The sequence below is a fragment of the Coregonus clupeaformis genome, unplaced genomic scaffold (genome assembly GCF_020615455.1).
Source record: "Coregonus clupeaformis isolate EN_2021a unplaced genomic scaffold, ASM2061545v1 scaf0878, whole genome shotgun sequence".
In the NCBI taxonomy this organism is placed as follows: Eukaryota; Metazoa; Chordata; class Actinopteri; order Salmoniformes; family Salmonidae; genus Coregonus; species Coregonus clupeaformis.
In genome coordinates this window covers 89,067-104,979 of record NW_025534332.1, presented here as the reverse complement: position 1 = coordinate 104,979, position 15,913 = coordinate 89,067, and the positions used below count along the sequence as shown (strand labels likewise).

The 15,913-nt window shown below is 43.8% G+C and overlaps 1 pseudogene; it reads left to right on the top strand.

Moving 5' to 3' along the window:
* Positions 1-15,913, top strand: part of LOC123485869 — a 92,666-nt pseudogene that overhangs the window by 62,963 nt on the left and 13,790 nt on the right.

Genomic DNA, 15,913 nt, shown 5'->3' with positions numbered 1-15,913 from the left:
TGAGTGGTTGGCCAGGTGAGTGTAGGAGGTGAAACTGGATGACTCCTGGTGGTTTCCTACAGCAGGATTGTCCAGCATATGAGTACAGTCCAAGATGATCCCATCTCAGGGCTCGTGCAGGAATGGGTTGTGTCAGTTATATTTCACGCCCAGTTGCTGTGCAAGCTCAGGGTCCATGATGTTTGCTTCGGCTCCCGGAATCCCACACGGGCGGCCAATGTATGAGTCTTGTCCAGAAAGCTGAGAGGCGGAGGGTGAAGCAGGAGGTCTTTCGATGGAGGAGACTGAAGGCTTGTCCACTCTCCCATCTCCCCTCCCTGGTGAGCTGCGGCTTTTGCCGACAATACTGCGTATTCTCGCCACCACAGTAGAGGCAAGGTTGGACCTTAGGCGGCGCCCGGCGCTCCTCGGGGAGTCAGAGAGTCACGTCCAATCTCCATGCTCAGGCTGATTGAGTTGGCTATGACTTACGGCAGGGGCTGACAGGTATCGACCTACGATGCGTTACTCCCTTCTTCCTCCCGGGTCTGTATACTTGGCGGTCAATCACCATCTGCCATCAGCGTTGAGGGGCGGGTCATGGCAACAAGCTCGTCATATATAGTCCGCCAGTTAGGAAGGCTTGCACCAGTGCCTCTGGGTTAAGGAGCTTTGACTGGCCAGAATGCGAAAGTCAATGGAGAAGTCTGCCACTGTCCATTGCCCTGACGATGGTGAGCAGAGCTTGTGGCGCTTCGGCTGTTGGCGAGCCTAGGTCAAAGACCTTTAACATCTCCTCCTCAAAAGGCACTGGAAGGGAGAGGCACGGGCTGAGGGTTTGCGGTCAATTCCCCGTTCCCCTCCCAGCTCGCTGAGATGTGTATACATACCCCACCTTGGCTCCCTCTGTTGAGAAAGTCCTGGGCTGTAGTGCAAACTGGATTCGGCAGCTGCTCAAAATGGTCTTACTTGCTTCTGGTTGCCATCCAAAGCGTTCGGGTTCCCAATCCTTGGATTCCGGGCGTGAGGATCTGAGTGGCGGCACTGCCGGGCCTGCAGCATTGGACCTCCAGCGGAGGGATGAAGGAGTATCGGGGTGGTACAGGAACAAAAGGACCAGGGGGGTGCAGGTGGAGTAGCCGGGCTTGAGAGTAGTTGCAGGGCTTGGCTACTGTTGTTGCTCAGTTGAACTGTTGTTGCTGCTGGTTGAATAGCTGGAGAAGGAATTCGCCAGCCATCCATTTATGTCTCCCTCAGACGTTCCAGTCGCTTAGGGCAGTCCTCTCTGCTCTTCCTCCATCGTGGTCGAAAGTGCGCTGGGTCCATGATGGTCAGATCGATTCTGTCCCGAGCAAAGAGACCCAGAGCCAATTCATATTGAGTTCTTTATTCAAGGTTACAGGCGGGAAGAGGAGTCCCAGGGGGTGTCAGGGGTCTTTCAGGGTCCTCCTGTGGGTCACCTGTCTCGGGGTCACAATCTCCGGGGTTCCAGTCTGTTGTGTGTGTGTCCCCAGTGATAGCGTATCGGGCTGAGGGTGGTGAAACGTCTGCCCTCATCAGTGTTGAACCTGAACACATTCACACACAACAGCAATATGAATGGCAGGCAGAAGTACAGATCAGGGCTGGGCAAATATCGTGGTGAGAGACGAAGGCAAAGCTTGAGTTACCGGGGGGGCTAGAAGATCGGAGAGTAGTCGAGGTCAGAAGGCAGGTTGGGATAGGCGGGGCAGTAGAACAAAGGGAGGCAGTCAAAGAAAGGATCGGTGTTATCACAGAGGCAGGAGTCAGAGCGCTGAACGCAATTACTGGTCGGGTTTAAGACATCTGACCGGGCTTGGCTGAAAAACTGATATATGGGAGGTAGTGGGGAAATGCAGTTCAGTGGCAGAGTAATTAGAACAGAGTGAGGCAAGGTGAGGGATGGTGAGTGGGAAATGCAGTGCAGCTGGCCAGGTGCAACAAAGAGCAGAGCAGGCATGGAGCTAGTTCGAGCTGAATAGAGAGAGGAGGTAGCAGAGTGGAAGATAATTGAATGCAATTAATGTTGCTACCAGGGAGGGAGAGTGCTCATGACAGTCAGGTTGTTCAAGCGATAGAGCTCAGTACATTATTTGATTAAAGAGTTTAACATATTGATGTTGTCTTCTGCGTATGATTGTTTGCAGGTATTGTTATGGAAGGGGCTGGCCCTGACTGGCTCTCCAGAACCTGTATTAGATTAGTTCAAACCCCGAGCACAGATAACGTGGCAAGCTAGGCGGGATCGCTAAAAAACTTCTGTGGTTCATGGGATTGAGAAGCCTAAGTGTCTCATTGTACATCCGTCTAAAGGGTAATATTTGTATTTGATTTGTGTGTATACTTTTATACAGTTCAATATCTGAGGTATTGATTAGGTATAACAAGATATCCAGTGGAACTGATGTTATATAGTCAAATTAATGCTAGTTACATGATATGATCAATGATTCACTTTTGTGTTGGTGTTCTGTATGGAAAATATTGTTTTCTTATTGAGTTTTTACCTCCCAGGAAAATGTATTGGACAGATGGCAATGCAATAAACATGGCCAACATGGATGGAAGCAATAGCAAGATCATTCACCAGAACCAGAGAGAGCCTGTTGGTAAATGTCACATGTACAATTCTGAATATTTGTTCTAAGTACAATAACATCCACATTTAGTGGCCAGTACAATTTATCTTCTGCAATTTTTATATTGCATGATAACATTAGTACTATCTGGTAACAAACAACATTGCAATATTGAGTGAGGATGATCGGTGAACAGCAACCCCATAATATATAAATCATTGACTCTAATCAATGATGTCTCGTCTAGGGCTGTCGATAGACTACACATCAGATAGCTTTATTGGATCAGTGCAGGCAATGCCACCATCAACAGGTGTAGTCTTGACGGTAGTGGTCTGGAAGTGCTGGAGACCATGAAGAAAGAGCTGGTCAAAGCCACGGCTCTAGCTGTTATGGGTGAGTGACGAGAGTTTAGTGCATGGGCCCATGTTCATAAAGTGTCTCAGAGTAGGAGTACTGATCTAGGGATCAGTTTTGCCTTTAGAGCATGATTCTATGGATGAGCACTACTACCCTGAGACTCTTTGTGGATATTTATTGTCTTAGAAAGTGCCTAATATAAATATGCTGTGCTCTTCCAGCTCATAAAAGTATTTGCTGCCCAAATTGTATCTTGTTTTAAATACTAGTACATTTATTTGGGGTTGTTTTTGATCTGGAGTACATGAGTAAAAGGGATTTTGACAGTGATGAACCTTCTTGCATTGTATTATTTGCCGTTTCCCCATTTCTGTTTATGTCTGTCTCTGAAACTATTCAAATTCATGTTTAAAATTGCATCCCATCTGATAAAATGCCTCATCCAGACAGAATGCATTAGGGAAGTTTCTTTGACTTCAGTAGGACTTGTTTGGCCTCTACAGTGATGGGCGACAGTCCAGGAGATGTACCTTTGCATCAAGCTGCCTCACGCTACAGAAACAGAAAACAGTAACCAGGCTTTCTGACGTGGTGATGGCCAACCTGGGCTTTCTATCCATCCTACTCACTGACCTCTGTTCCAGGTTTTACTTGTAGCTGTAATGGTGATTGTACTGTTTTAATAGTCAGATCATTGAGGGGAGTTTCTCTCCACGCTCTACAAGAAAGTTGATCATGATACTATTATCATGGTGGAATCATTCTTTTTCATATTGATTGGATGGTTTGTATTAATTTTTTTAATATCAGATCTCCATTAACCTCCTTATAGTGGTTATTCCCCATGAGTAATCCTACAGGGAGCTAGACGAGAGATACATGATAATTGATGGGCTTCTCGCTCTGGTTTTTGTTATGATTCCTTAGTTTATATTACCTCTTATCTGCTTGGGATATTGAAAAGGCCTCTGGGATATTAAAGTACTATCTATCTATCTATCTCGGTCTGGTGTGTCATTCTGTGGGGATCTACTGTTTGATTCTGATGGAATTCACCTGCAGAGGACTGCTGTTTATGTAAATCGTATGGGTGTTTTAACCATAGAAATATATATATTTTCCTCTGTGGTTTTAACACAGCGTCTTTTTGTATGCTCTCCAATCCTCCCATCGTTCGAGGAGATTCTGTTCTTTGTTGATAGCTGTAGTCCAGCAGGCCAAAAGCCAAGAATGGTCTGGCTTAAGCCCACTTTACTGTTCCCCACTCAAGCTTGCAGACAGGTTAAAAAAAGAAGAGAAAGTTAAGTTCCCTGTCTACAGCCTACAGGCACAGGATTGGTCTTGCTTCAGAGGTTTTCTGACTGCTGGGCTGCTTTCCTATGTCCGTTGTGCTGGGCTGACTGTATCTCAGTGTTGCCTGTTTTGCTGGAACTGCATAAACATTTTTTTTCATTTTCGGTCAAGGGTGCAAGTACAGTACATGGGCTCATATTATAAGAAAAAAATGTCACATGGCCCAGTTCCTCTGTTTCCTCCCTGGACCTGTGCCCCTGAGACTTATGGGTAGGGGAATGAACTTAAGATCATGTCTCTCTGTCTCATATCACCCAATTCTCAGAGGAAGACATCTGAAAGTCCTCCTTTACAAAGCTCCCCTCCTTGTACCTTATTTTCACAACAATCCCAGAGTCACCCTGGGCCTACTGTACAGTGAGAGCTATACATACCTTATGGATAGTACAGTATTATCCCATTCCTAGAATGTATTCAGTTCAGTTACAGTTGTACGTTACAATTCCTAGGAAAGCAATCATTCAACGTGTTATTTGGGTCCAGTGATATTTATAGTATTCTGTGAACATGCTGTATAGCCTTCTATTTATCGAACAAATGTGCTGTTAGCTTTTTATTGAAGGGTTACTCACAGACAGCACAGAACCCCTATTGCTACTGTACAGTATTCTTGGACTGGAATAGCTATTATTTATCAATATACTTGTCAATATAGTCATGAACAATCATTGATTTTTCTGTCTTCAGGTGCCAATTTGTGGTGGGCTGATGACAACTTGGCCCAGTTGGGGACCATCAGTAAGAGGGTGGGCTGGACATGGTGGTTTTACGCAACAAGACCACAGGGATTGTTCATATGAAGATGTATGACAAAGACAGCCAGACAGGTAATGCAATGAGTATGACTGCTACTCAATGCTTTTACTCAGATGATGTCCTACCTCCTTTTAAAGCTTTGTTGTAGCCTTTTGACTAGAAATAAATACGTATTTATCCTCCATTGAGAGTGCAGTCCTGTGTAGCTCAGTTGGTAGAGCATGGCGCTTACAACGCAAGGGTTGTGAGTTTGATTCCCACGGGGGACCAGTATGCAATGTATCGCTCGCAACTGTAAGATGTAAATGCACTAACATTGTTTATTATTGGTATACAGTTTCGGAAGTTTACATACACCTTAGGCAAATAGATTTAAACTCAGTTTTTCACAATTCCTGACATTTAATCCTAGTAAAAATTCCCTGTCTTAGGTCAGTTAGGATCACCACTTCATTTTAAGAATGTGAAATGTCAGAATAATAGCAGAGAGAATGATTTATTTCAGCTTTTATTTATTTCATCACATTCCCAGTGGGTCAGAAGTTTACATACACTCAATTATTATTTGGTAGCATTGCCTTTTAAATTGTTTAACTTGGGTCAAAACGTTTTCGGGTAGCCTTCCACAAGCTTCCCACAATAAATTGGGTGAATTTTGGCCCATTCCTCCTGACAGAGCTGGTGTAACTGAGTCAGGTTTGTACTTGCACACACTTTTAGTTCTGCCCCACACATTTTCTATATGATTGAGGTCAGGGCTTTGTGATGGCCACTCCAATACCTTGACTTTGTTTGTCCTTAAGCCATTTTGCCACAACATTGGAAGTATGCTTGGGGTCATTGTCCATTTGGAAGACCCCATTTGCGACCAAGCTTTAACTTCCTGACTGATGTCTTGAGATGTTGCTTCAATATATCCACATAATTTTCCTTCCTCATGATGCCATCTATTTTGTGAAGTGCACCAGTCCCTCCTGCAGCAAAAGCACTCCCACAGCATGATGCTGCCACCCCGTGCTTCACGGTTGGGATGGTGTTCTTCGGCTCTGGTAAGCATCCCCCTTTTTCCTCCAAACATACACAATGGTCATTATGGCCAAACAGTTCTTTTTTTGTTTCATCAGACCAGAGGACATTTCTCCAAAAAGTACGATCTTTGTCCCCATGTGCAGTTGCAAACCAGTAGTCTGGCTTTTTTATGGCGGTTTTGGAGCGGTGGCTTCTTCCCTTGCTGAGCGGCCTTTCAGGTTATGTCGATATAGGACTCTCGTTTTTACTGTGGATATAGATACTTTTGTACCTGTTTCCTCCAGCATCTTCACAAAGTCCTTAGCTGTTGTTTTGGGATTGATTTGCACTTTTTGCACCAAAGTACGTTCATCTCTAGGAGTCAGAACGCGTCTCCTTCCTGAGCAGTATGGCGGCTGTGTGGTCCCATAGTGTTTATACTTGCGTACTATTGTTTGTACCGATGAACATGGTACCTTCAGGCGTTTGAAATTATTCCCAAGGATGAACCAGACTTGTGGGGGTCTACGATTATTTTCCTGAGGTCTTGGCTGATTTCTTTTGATTTTCCCATGATGTCAGGCGAAGAGCCACTGAGTTTGAAGGTAGGCCTTGAAATACATCGAAAGGTACACCTCCAATTGACTCAAATTATGTCAATTAGCCTATCAGGCTTCTAAAGCCATGCCATCATCTGGAATTTTCCCAAGCTGTTTAAAGGCACAGTCAACTTAGTGTGTGTAAACTTCTGACCCACTGCAATTGTGATACAGTGATTTAAAAATAATCTGTCTGTAAACAATTGTTGGAAAAATTACTTGTGTCATGCACAAAGTAGATGTCCTAACCGACTTGCCAATACTATAGTTTGTTAACAAGAAATGTGTGGAGTGGTTGAAAAAACAAGTTTTAATGACTCCAACTGTATATGTATGTTTCAGCAGAAATTGTCATTTTGAATCCAACTGACCAAAAGAATGGTTCTTCATTGAGGCACAGCTTTATTGAAATAACACTAGGATTCCTTGTAGCAGTTTTGTGAGTCATTGGCAGTATCATCCATTTTATTGACAGGTCCAATATAAGGATTGCTCTCGATCTCCGTTAGTAATAAACATGGGAATGAAGGTGTCTTAAATGTAAATCTTTAAACTTCCTCCTCAAACTTCCTCTGACCGATTAGCTACTTCATTTATCTTTTTGACACAGACCACATGGGAGTATGGCCATGTCTCATTAGTCTTCTCTCTCTCTCCCCTTCTCCTCTTTCTCGCTCTCGCTCCCCTTCACTCTCACTCACTCTCACTCTCATCTCCTCTCTCTCTCTCTCTCTCTCTCTCTCTCTCTCTCTCTCTCTGTCACACACACAATGGCAGTGCTAATGCTTTCTTGGAAGTACTGTAATCTCATGAAAAGAATCGGACCGTAATGCAATGCAGATGTACTCTGTCTAACTCTGCTTATTTCCCCCATAATGCTCAGTTAAATATTAAAACATGTTGTTCTACTGTGTCATTACTGTGTTGCTTCCTGAATGAATACACAAGCATATACAATGACCATACCTACGTGTTAAATGTACAATGTAATGTCTAATGTACACTGTTTGTTTACAGCGTAACGTACAATGTAACCTAACCATGTCCCACTGCTGTGCAGGGAGGAATCTCTGTCAGGTCAACAATGGTCAGCTGCTCTCAGCTCTTCTTCCCGACATCAGAGAGCACACGGAGCTGTTCCTGTGCCGTGGGCTACAACCTCCACTCTGATCGCATGTCATGTGAAGGTACTTACCGTGCTTCTCATGGGGTCAACAGGGAACACAATATATTTAAACCATGATGTGAATCTGATTTTGACATGCTCTGCAGGTCCCATATTGGCATTGACATGTTGTCTATGAGTGTTGCTTTTTTGTGTTTGAAGGACTAGGGTCTTTCCTGATGTGATGTGAAGTGAAGGTTAGAATTTAATTGTACATGTACAGTAGATGCCATACAGTTGATTGGTTTGGCTTTGTGTTTCAACTTGAAGGCATAGGGTCTTTCCTGATGTACTCGGTTCATGAGGGCATCAGGGGGATATCCCTGGATCCCAGTGATAACAGTGAAGCCTTGATGCCGGTGACCGGCTCTATGATGGCTGTGGGGATTGACTTCCATGCTGGTGAGTGTATTGACATTGTTTTATTGTGATTATTTGGACTATTCTTCCTGCTTCGGATTGCAAATTAATCACTCATTTCAATGTTTTAATTGTTATTTTTAATTATAGTTTGTAGAAAACAAATGAGGTGGAGAACATTAATCCTTTTCAATTAATTGGTGTTCCTCATAGGAAATGATACGTTATATTGGACAGACATGGGCTTGAACAGAATATCCAGAGCCAAGCGAGATCAGACGTGGAGAGAGGACATTGTCACTAGTGGTATCAACCGCGTGGAGGGATTGCAGTGGACTGGATTGCAGGTAAGTAGCCGAGCTCTCAAAGTAAACCTTTACATAAGACAACACAATGTCAAGTGCCAAGTAGGACATACAAGTACAGTTGCAGTCAAATTCAGTGCCTTGGGAAGTATTCAGACCCCTTGACTTTTTCCACATTTTGTTAGGTTACAGCCTTATTCTAAAATGTATAACATTGTTTTTTGTAAAAAACCTGAAATATAACAGTTACATAAGTAATCAGATCCTTTACATAAGTATGCAGACCCTTTACTCAGTAGTTGTTGGCACCTTTGTCAGCGATTACAGCCTTCGAGTCTTCTTGGGTATGACGCTACAAGCTTAGCACACCTGCTAACAGCCGGGTTGCTGAGGCCTGGGAGGTTACCGTTGTGGTAGGCTGCCTAAGAGACAACCCAATTGCTCCAGCAATGTGTTAAATGCTCGGACATGGCGTTCGGCCAAGGTCTGGAACTCTTCCATGAGACCACAAAGCAACTCCTCGTGTCTTCCAATGGTGGCTCCTTAGGGAGGAGATGGCGTTGCGGAGCTAGTCCCGAGTCTGCTGGGTCAGTCATGGCCAGTTCGTACTATCACGTTTCAGGAGAAGACCCAGATGCAGACAGTGTCGAAGTAATAAACTTTTATTTCAAAAACAGGGGGCAGGCAAAACGACAGGTTGAGGGCAGGCAGAGGTCAGAGTCCAAAAGGTCCAGAACGGCAGGCAGTCTCAGGGTCGGGGCAGGCAGAGGTCAATAATCCAGGGTGGTGTGACAAGCTACATTTACATTTACATTTACGTCATTTAGCAGACGCCTTATCCAGAGCGAATTACAAATTGGTGCATTCACCTTATAGCCAGTGGGATAACCACTTTACAATGTTTTTTATTTTTTTTGTTTTTGGGGGGGGTGGGGTGAGGGGTAGAAGAATCCCAGGTATTCTTAAAGAGGTGGGGTTTCAAATGTCTCCGGAAGGTGGTGAGTGACTCCCGCTGTCCTGGCGTCGTTGAGGGAGCTTGTTTCCACCATTGGGGCGCCAGAGCAGCGAACAGTTTTGACTGGGCTGAGCGGGAACTATGCTTCCGCAGAGGAAGGGAGCCAGCAGGCCAGAGGTGGATGACGCATATGCCTCGCTTGGGTGTAGGGACTGATCAGAGCCTGAAGGTACGGAGGTGCCGTTCCCTTCACAGCTCCATAGGCAGCACCATGGTCTTGTAACAGATGCGAGCTTCAACCTGGAAGCCAGTGGAGTGTGCGGAGGAGCGGGGGTGACGTGAGAGAACTTGGGAAGGTTGAACACCAGACGGGCTGCGGCAGTTCTGGATGAGTTGTAGGGTTTAATGGCACAGGCAGGGAGCCCAGCCAACAGTGAGTTGCAGTAATCCAGACGGGAGATGACAAGTGCCTGGATTAGGACCTGTGCTCGCTTCCTGTGTAAGGCAGGGTCGTACTCTCCGAATGTTGTAGAGCATGAACCTGCAGGATCGGGTCACCGCCTTGATGTTAGCGGAGAACGACAGGGTGTTGTCCAGGGTCACGCCAAGGCTCTTCGCACTCTGGGAGGAGGACACAACGTGAGTTGTCAACCGTGATGGCGAGATCATGGAACGGGCAGTCCTTCCCCGGGAGGAAGAGCAGCTCCGTCTTGCCAGGGTTCAGGCTTGAGGTGGTGATCCGTCATCCATACTGATATGTCTGCCGGGACATGCAGAGATGCGATCGCCACCTGGTTATCAGAAGGGGAAAGCTACAGAACGGCAGGCAGGCTCAGGGTCAGGGCAGGCAGAATGGTCAAAACCGGGAAAACTAGAAAACAGAAACTTTAAAAAAGACCGGATGCAAGGGAAAAACACTGGTAGGCTTGACGAAACAAAACAAACTGGCAACAAACAGAGAACACAGGTGTAAATACACTGGGGATAATGGGGAAAATGGGCGACACCTGGAGAGGGGGTGGAGACAATCACAAAGACAGGTGAAACAGATCAGGGTGTGACATCTAGAGCTCTGTCAGAGTGACCATCGGGTTCTTGGTCACCTCCCTGACCAAGGCCCTTCTCCCCCGATTGCTCAGAAGTTTGGCTGGGCTGCCAGCTCTAAGTCTTGGTGTTTCCAAACTTCTTCCATTTAAGAGTGATGGAGGCCACTGTGTTCTTGGGGACCTTCAATGCTGCAGAAATGTTTTGGTACCCTTCCCCAGATCTGTGCCTCGACACAATCCTGTCTCGGAGCTCTACAGACAATTCCTTCGACCTCATGGCTTGGTTTTGCTCCAACATGCACTGTCAACTGTGGGACCTTCTATATAGACAGGTGTGTGCCTTTCCAAATCATGTCCAATCAATTGCATTTACCACAGGTGGACTCCAATCAAGTTGTAGAAACATCTCAAGGATGATCAATGGAAGCAGGATGCACCTGAGCTCAATTTTGAGTCTCATAGCAAAGGGTCTGAATACTTATGTAAATAAGGTATTTTTGTTGTTTATTTGTAATACATTTGCAAACATTTCTAAACCTGCTTTCGCTTTGTCATTATGGGTATTGTGTTAGATTGCTGAGGATAAAAAAAAATCAATTTTAGAATAAGGCTGAAACGTAACAAAATGTGGAAAAAGTCAAGGGGTCTGAATACTTTCGAAGGCACCCTTGCAAGATTCACTATTTCTTCTAAAATAATTTGAAATTAAAACAACGTTTTTCACACAGGTATTTGTTTTATTTACAACTGCACGAGGACCAAGAAAAAAATATAATAATAATATTTTTCACTTCAAAGTATAAAAAAAACAGCTTTGACTAAATTATTCAGAATTCAAATTAATTTGGTTGGAGGCAGGCGATTCTCGTTTACAGTGTAACATCTTACCTGTGGTAAGTTTCAGGTGGCTACAGAGTAAAAATAGCAGTTCAACCATAAAAAAATAGAAAACAGAACATTCTGCTCCATTGCGCTCCATTGTAAAGTGAAGGGTGCCAATATATTTGACTGCAAGTAAAATATATTGGACATACTTTCTCAAATAAGACATACATAAAATGTAATGAATTGACTGACTTGTAATGCAATGGTTTAACACTGTACAAAGTCATGTTTGTTTGTGTTGTTCACTAGGTAATATCTATTGGACGGACCATGGCTTCAACATCATAGAGGTTGCTCGACTCAGTGGCTTGTACCGAGCCATGGTGATAGCTGAAGGGACTTGACCAGCCCAAAAGCCATTGCTGTGCACCGGTGAAAGGGTGTGTACAGTCTTTCATTTCAGTCAACACTTTAGGAAGTCCACCCACTTGGTATGTAATGAACACGTCCTATCTGCATAATGTATTCCCTAGAAATGACCACCAAATAATTAAAAAATGTTTTAATTGATTTTGATAGCCAGTAATAATGAACGTCATAAGATGATCATCACAAAGATTATGTAGTAGAATTATATAATTACAGTGCCTTTAGAAAGTATTCTCACCCCTTGATTTTTTCCACGTTTTGTTATGTTACAAAGTGGAATTAAAATGGATTTAATTGTACTTTTTGTCAACAATCTACACAAAAATACTCTAATGTCAAAGTGGAAGAAAATAAAAATGTGAACGTCTATACAAATCATGAATAATAAAACACTAATATGCAGTGCATTCGGAAAGTATTCAGACCCCTTCATTTTTCCAAATTTTGGTACGTTACAGCCTTATTCTAAAATGTATTAAATCTGTTTTTTCCTCATCAATCGACACACCATGCCCCATAATGACAAAGTGAAAACAGGTTTATAAAAATGTCCTAAGTAAAAGGCACATGACAGCCCGCTTGGAGTTTGCCAAAAGGCACTTAAGGACTCTCAGACCATGAGAAACAAGATTCTCTGGTCTGATGAAACTAAGATTGAATTCTTTGGCCTGAAGTGCCAAGCGTCACGTCTGGAGGAAACTCCCATCCCTACGGTGAAGCGTGGTGGTGGCAGCATCATGCTGTGGGGATGTTTTTCAGCGGCAGGGATTGGTAGACTAGTCAGAATCGAGAGAAAGAGGAACAGAACAAAGTACAGAGAGATCCTTGATGAAAACCTGCTCCAGAGCACTCAGGACCTCAGACTGAGGCGAAGTTTCACCTTCCAACAGGACAACGACTCTAAGCACACAGCCAAGACAACGCAGGAGTGGCTTCGGGACAAGTCTCTGAATGTCCTTGAGTGGCCCAGCCAGAGCCAGAACATAGACCTGATCGAACATCTCTGGAGAGACCTGAAAATAGCTGTGCAGTGACGCTCCCCATCCAACCTGACAGAGCTTGAGAGGATCTGCAGAGAAGAATGGGAGAAACTCCCCAAATACAGGTGTGCCAAGCTTGTAGCTGATACCCAAGAAGACTTGAGGCTGTAATCGCTGCCAAAGGTGCTTCAACAAACTACTGAGTAAAGGGTCTGAATACTTATGCAAAGAAACAACCATATCTCAGACTGCCCATCTTAATATTTTCTTTTTATTGGCCAGTCTGATATATGGCTTTTTCCTTGCAACTCTGCCTAGAAAGTCAGCATCCTGGAGTCGCCTCTTCACTGTTGCGTTGAGACTGGTGTTTTGCGGGTACTATTTAATGAAGCTGCCAGTAGAGACCTGTGAGGCATCTGTTTCTCAAATTAGACACTCTAATGGATTTGTCCTCTTGCTCAGTTGTGCACCAGGGGCCTCTCCCCTCCTCTTTCTATTCTGGTTAGAGCCAGTTTACGCTGTTCTGTGAAGGAGTAGTACACAGCGTTGTACGAGAACTTCAGTTTCTTGTCAATTTCTCGCATGGAATAGCCTTCATTTCTCAGAACAAGAATAGACTGACGAGTTTCAGAAGAAAGTTATTTGTTTCTGGCCATTTTGAGCCTGTAATCGAAACCCACAATTGCTAATGCTCCAGATACTCAACTCATCTCAAGAAGGCCAGTTTTATTGCTTCTTTAAATCAGCACAACAGTTTTCAACATGTGCTAACATAATTGCAAAAGGGTTTTCTAATGATCAATTAGCCTTTTTAAAATGATAAACTTGGATTAGCAAACACAACGTGGACTGATGGTTTGCTGATAATGGGCCTCTGTACGCCTATGTAGATATTCCATTAAAAGTCAGCCGTTTCCAGCTACAATAGCCATTTATAATATTAACAATGTCTACAATGTATTTCTGATCAATTTGATGTTATTTTAATGGACAAAGAAATTGCTTTTCTTTTTCAAAAACAAGGGACATTTCTAAGTGACCCCAGTCTTTTGAACAGTAGTGTATATATTCTACTTTGACATTATGTGGTATTGTTGTGTAGATCAGTGACACAAAATATCAATTTAATCCATTTAAATTCAGGCTGTAACACAACAAAATGTACATATGACATCAAGCAATTACCGCCAATAAATCTAAACACTCCACCCTTCATCCAAAGCACACTATAAAGTATAAATACAGTATTTCCCCACTCTCTGCATTCATAACTGATAGCACTGTCTCATGTGTTCAGCTTCTCGATCATTAATAAGAGGAAAATAAATGACAGGTCCATTTTCCCACATCAGCTTAGACTGCAGGGCACTTTCCCTATTGATTCCTCCCCTGATGAGATGCTAATGAACCAGGATAGCAGCTAGAGGAGAATAGAGATGAGTCTACTGGCACTGTGTGTGTGTGTGTGTGTGTGTGTGTGTGTGTGTGTGTGTGTGTGTGTGTGTGTGTGTGTGTGTGTGTGTGTGTGTGTGTGTGTGTGTGTGTGTGTGTGTGTGTGTGTGTGTGTGTGTTTTGTGTGTCCTACTGTCACAGCTTGTGCCTCACCTGCGCCGGGCTAATTAATGTTGTCTCTCTCTAACCCCTATTATTCATAGCATTGTATGCATGCATTACCCCGAGGTCTCATGTAGAGAGATAACTTTAGTGGCAATCACTCTGATTGCTTAAATTAAAGCCAATATAGAAATATGTCAACAACTGGCCCCTATGGATATAAGAGTTTGTGTGAGAGATTGGAGCCAGGGCATACTGTCATGTTATATTTATAATTTATAATTGCGTGCGTTCACAGTTAGTAAGTCATAACCGTTGGAACATTGATCAGCTGCACGCCTCAGTATTAGTATTCTGAAGGGAGTTGAAAATGTCTACTCCGACTGTCCATCCATACCAGCATTGAGTTCAGCCACCTTTGGTTTATGCATTGATTCTGTTATGGCCATGTGATTTTATTGCAAGCTCTGATGCTTGATGTATTGCACTCTGTTTTTCTGGCTTGTGCTGTGTACATGTTTCTTACTGACATGCTGCTTATTGTGTTGATGTAATTTCCGTCATGAGCCTGTGTCTAATAATGATGTGTTGATGCTGCTGACTTGGTCCATTTCTCTCTTGAAAAATAGATCTTTACTCGCAACTAGACAAAAAAAAAATAGTCTACCCGATTATGAACAATTCACATTAGATCAACCCAAAGCATTTCCCCTGTCAATGTATGAGGTGACTGTAAAAAGTATGAACATTGTTTGGTGGTGGCTGTGAACTCTTCTTACCCTTCTGTTGTCCTCTTGGCCAGGTTTCTGTTCTGGACAGAATGGGGCCAAAGCCCCTGCATCGGTCGGGCCCGGCTGGACGGATCAGACCAAGTAATTCTTGTCAACTCTGGAATAGCATGGCCCAATGGGATCTCCATAGACTATGAGGTATATTTAAGCAATAAGGCCCGAGGGGGTGTTGTACAGTGCCTTTGTAACGTATTCAGACACCTTGACTTTTTCTACATTTTGTTACATTACAGCCTTATTCTAAAATTGATTAAATTGTTGTTGTTTTCTCATCAATCTACACACAATACCCCATAATGACAAAGCAAAACTGGTTTTTAGAATTGTTTGCTAATTTATTATAAAAACTGAAATATACATTTATGTATGTATTCAGACCCTTTACAGCATCGAGTCTTCTTGGGTATGATGCTACAAGCTTGCACACCTATATTTCGGGAGTTTCTCCCATTCTTCTCTGCTAGATCAGGTTGGATGGGGAGCGTTGCTGCACAGCTATTTTCAGGTCTCTCCAGAGATGTTCGATCGGGTTCAAGTCTCAGGCTCTGGCTGGGCCACTCAAGGACATTCAGAGACTTGTCCCGAAGCCACTCCTGTGTTGTCTTGGCTGTGTGGTTAGGGTCGTTGTCCTGTTGGAAGGTGAACCTTCGCGCCCCAGTCTGAGGTCCTGAGCGCTCTGGAGCAGATTTTCATCGGGATCTCTCTTGTACTTTGCTCTGTCCTGCCGCTGAAAAATATCCCCACAGCATGTTGCTACCATCACCATGCTTCACCGTTGGGATGGTGCCAGGTTTTCTCCAGACGTGACGCTTGGCATTCAGGCCAAAGAGTTCAATCTTGGTTTCATT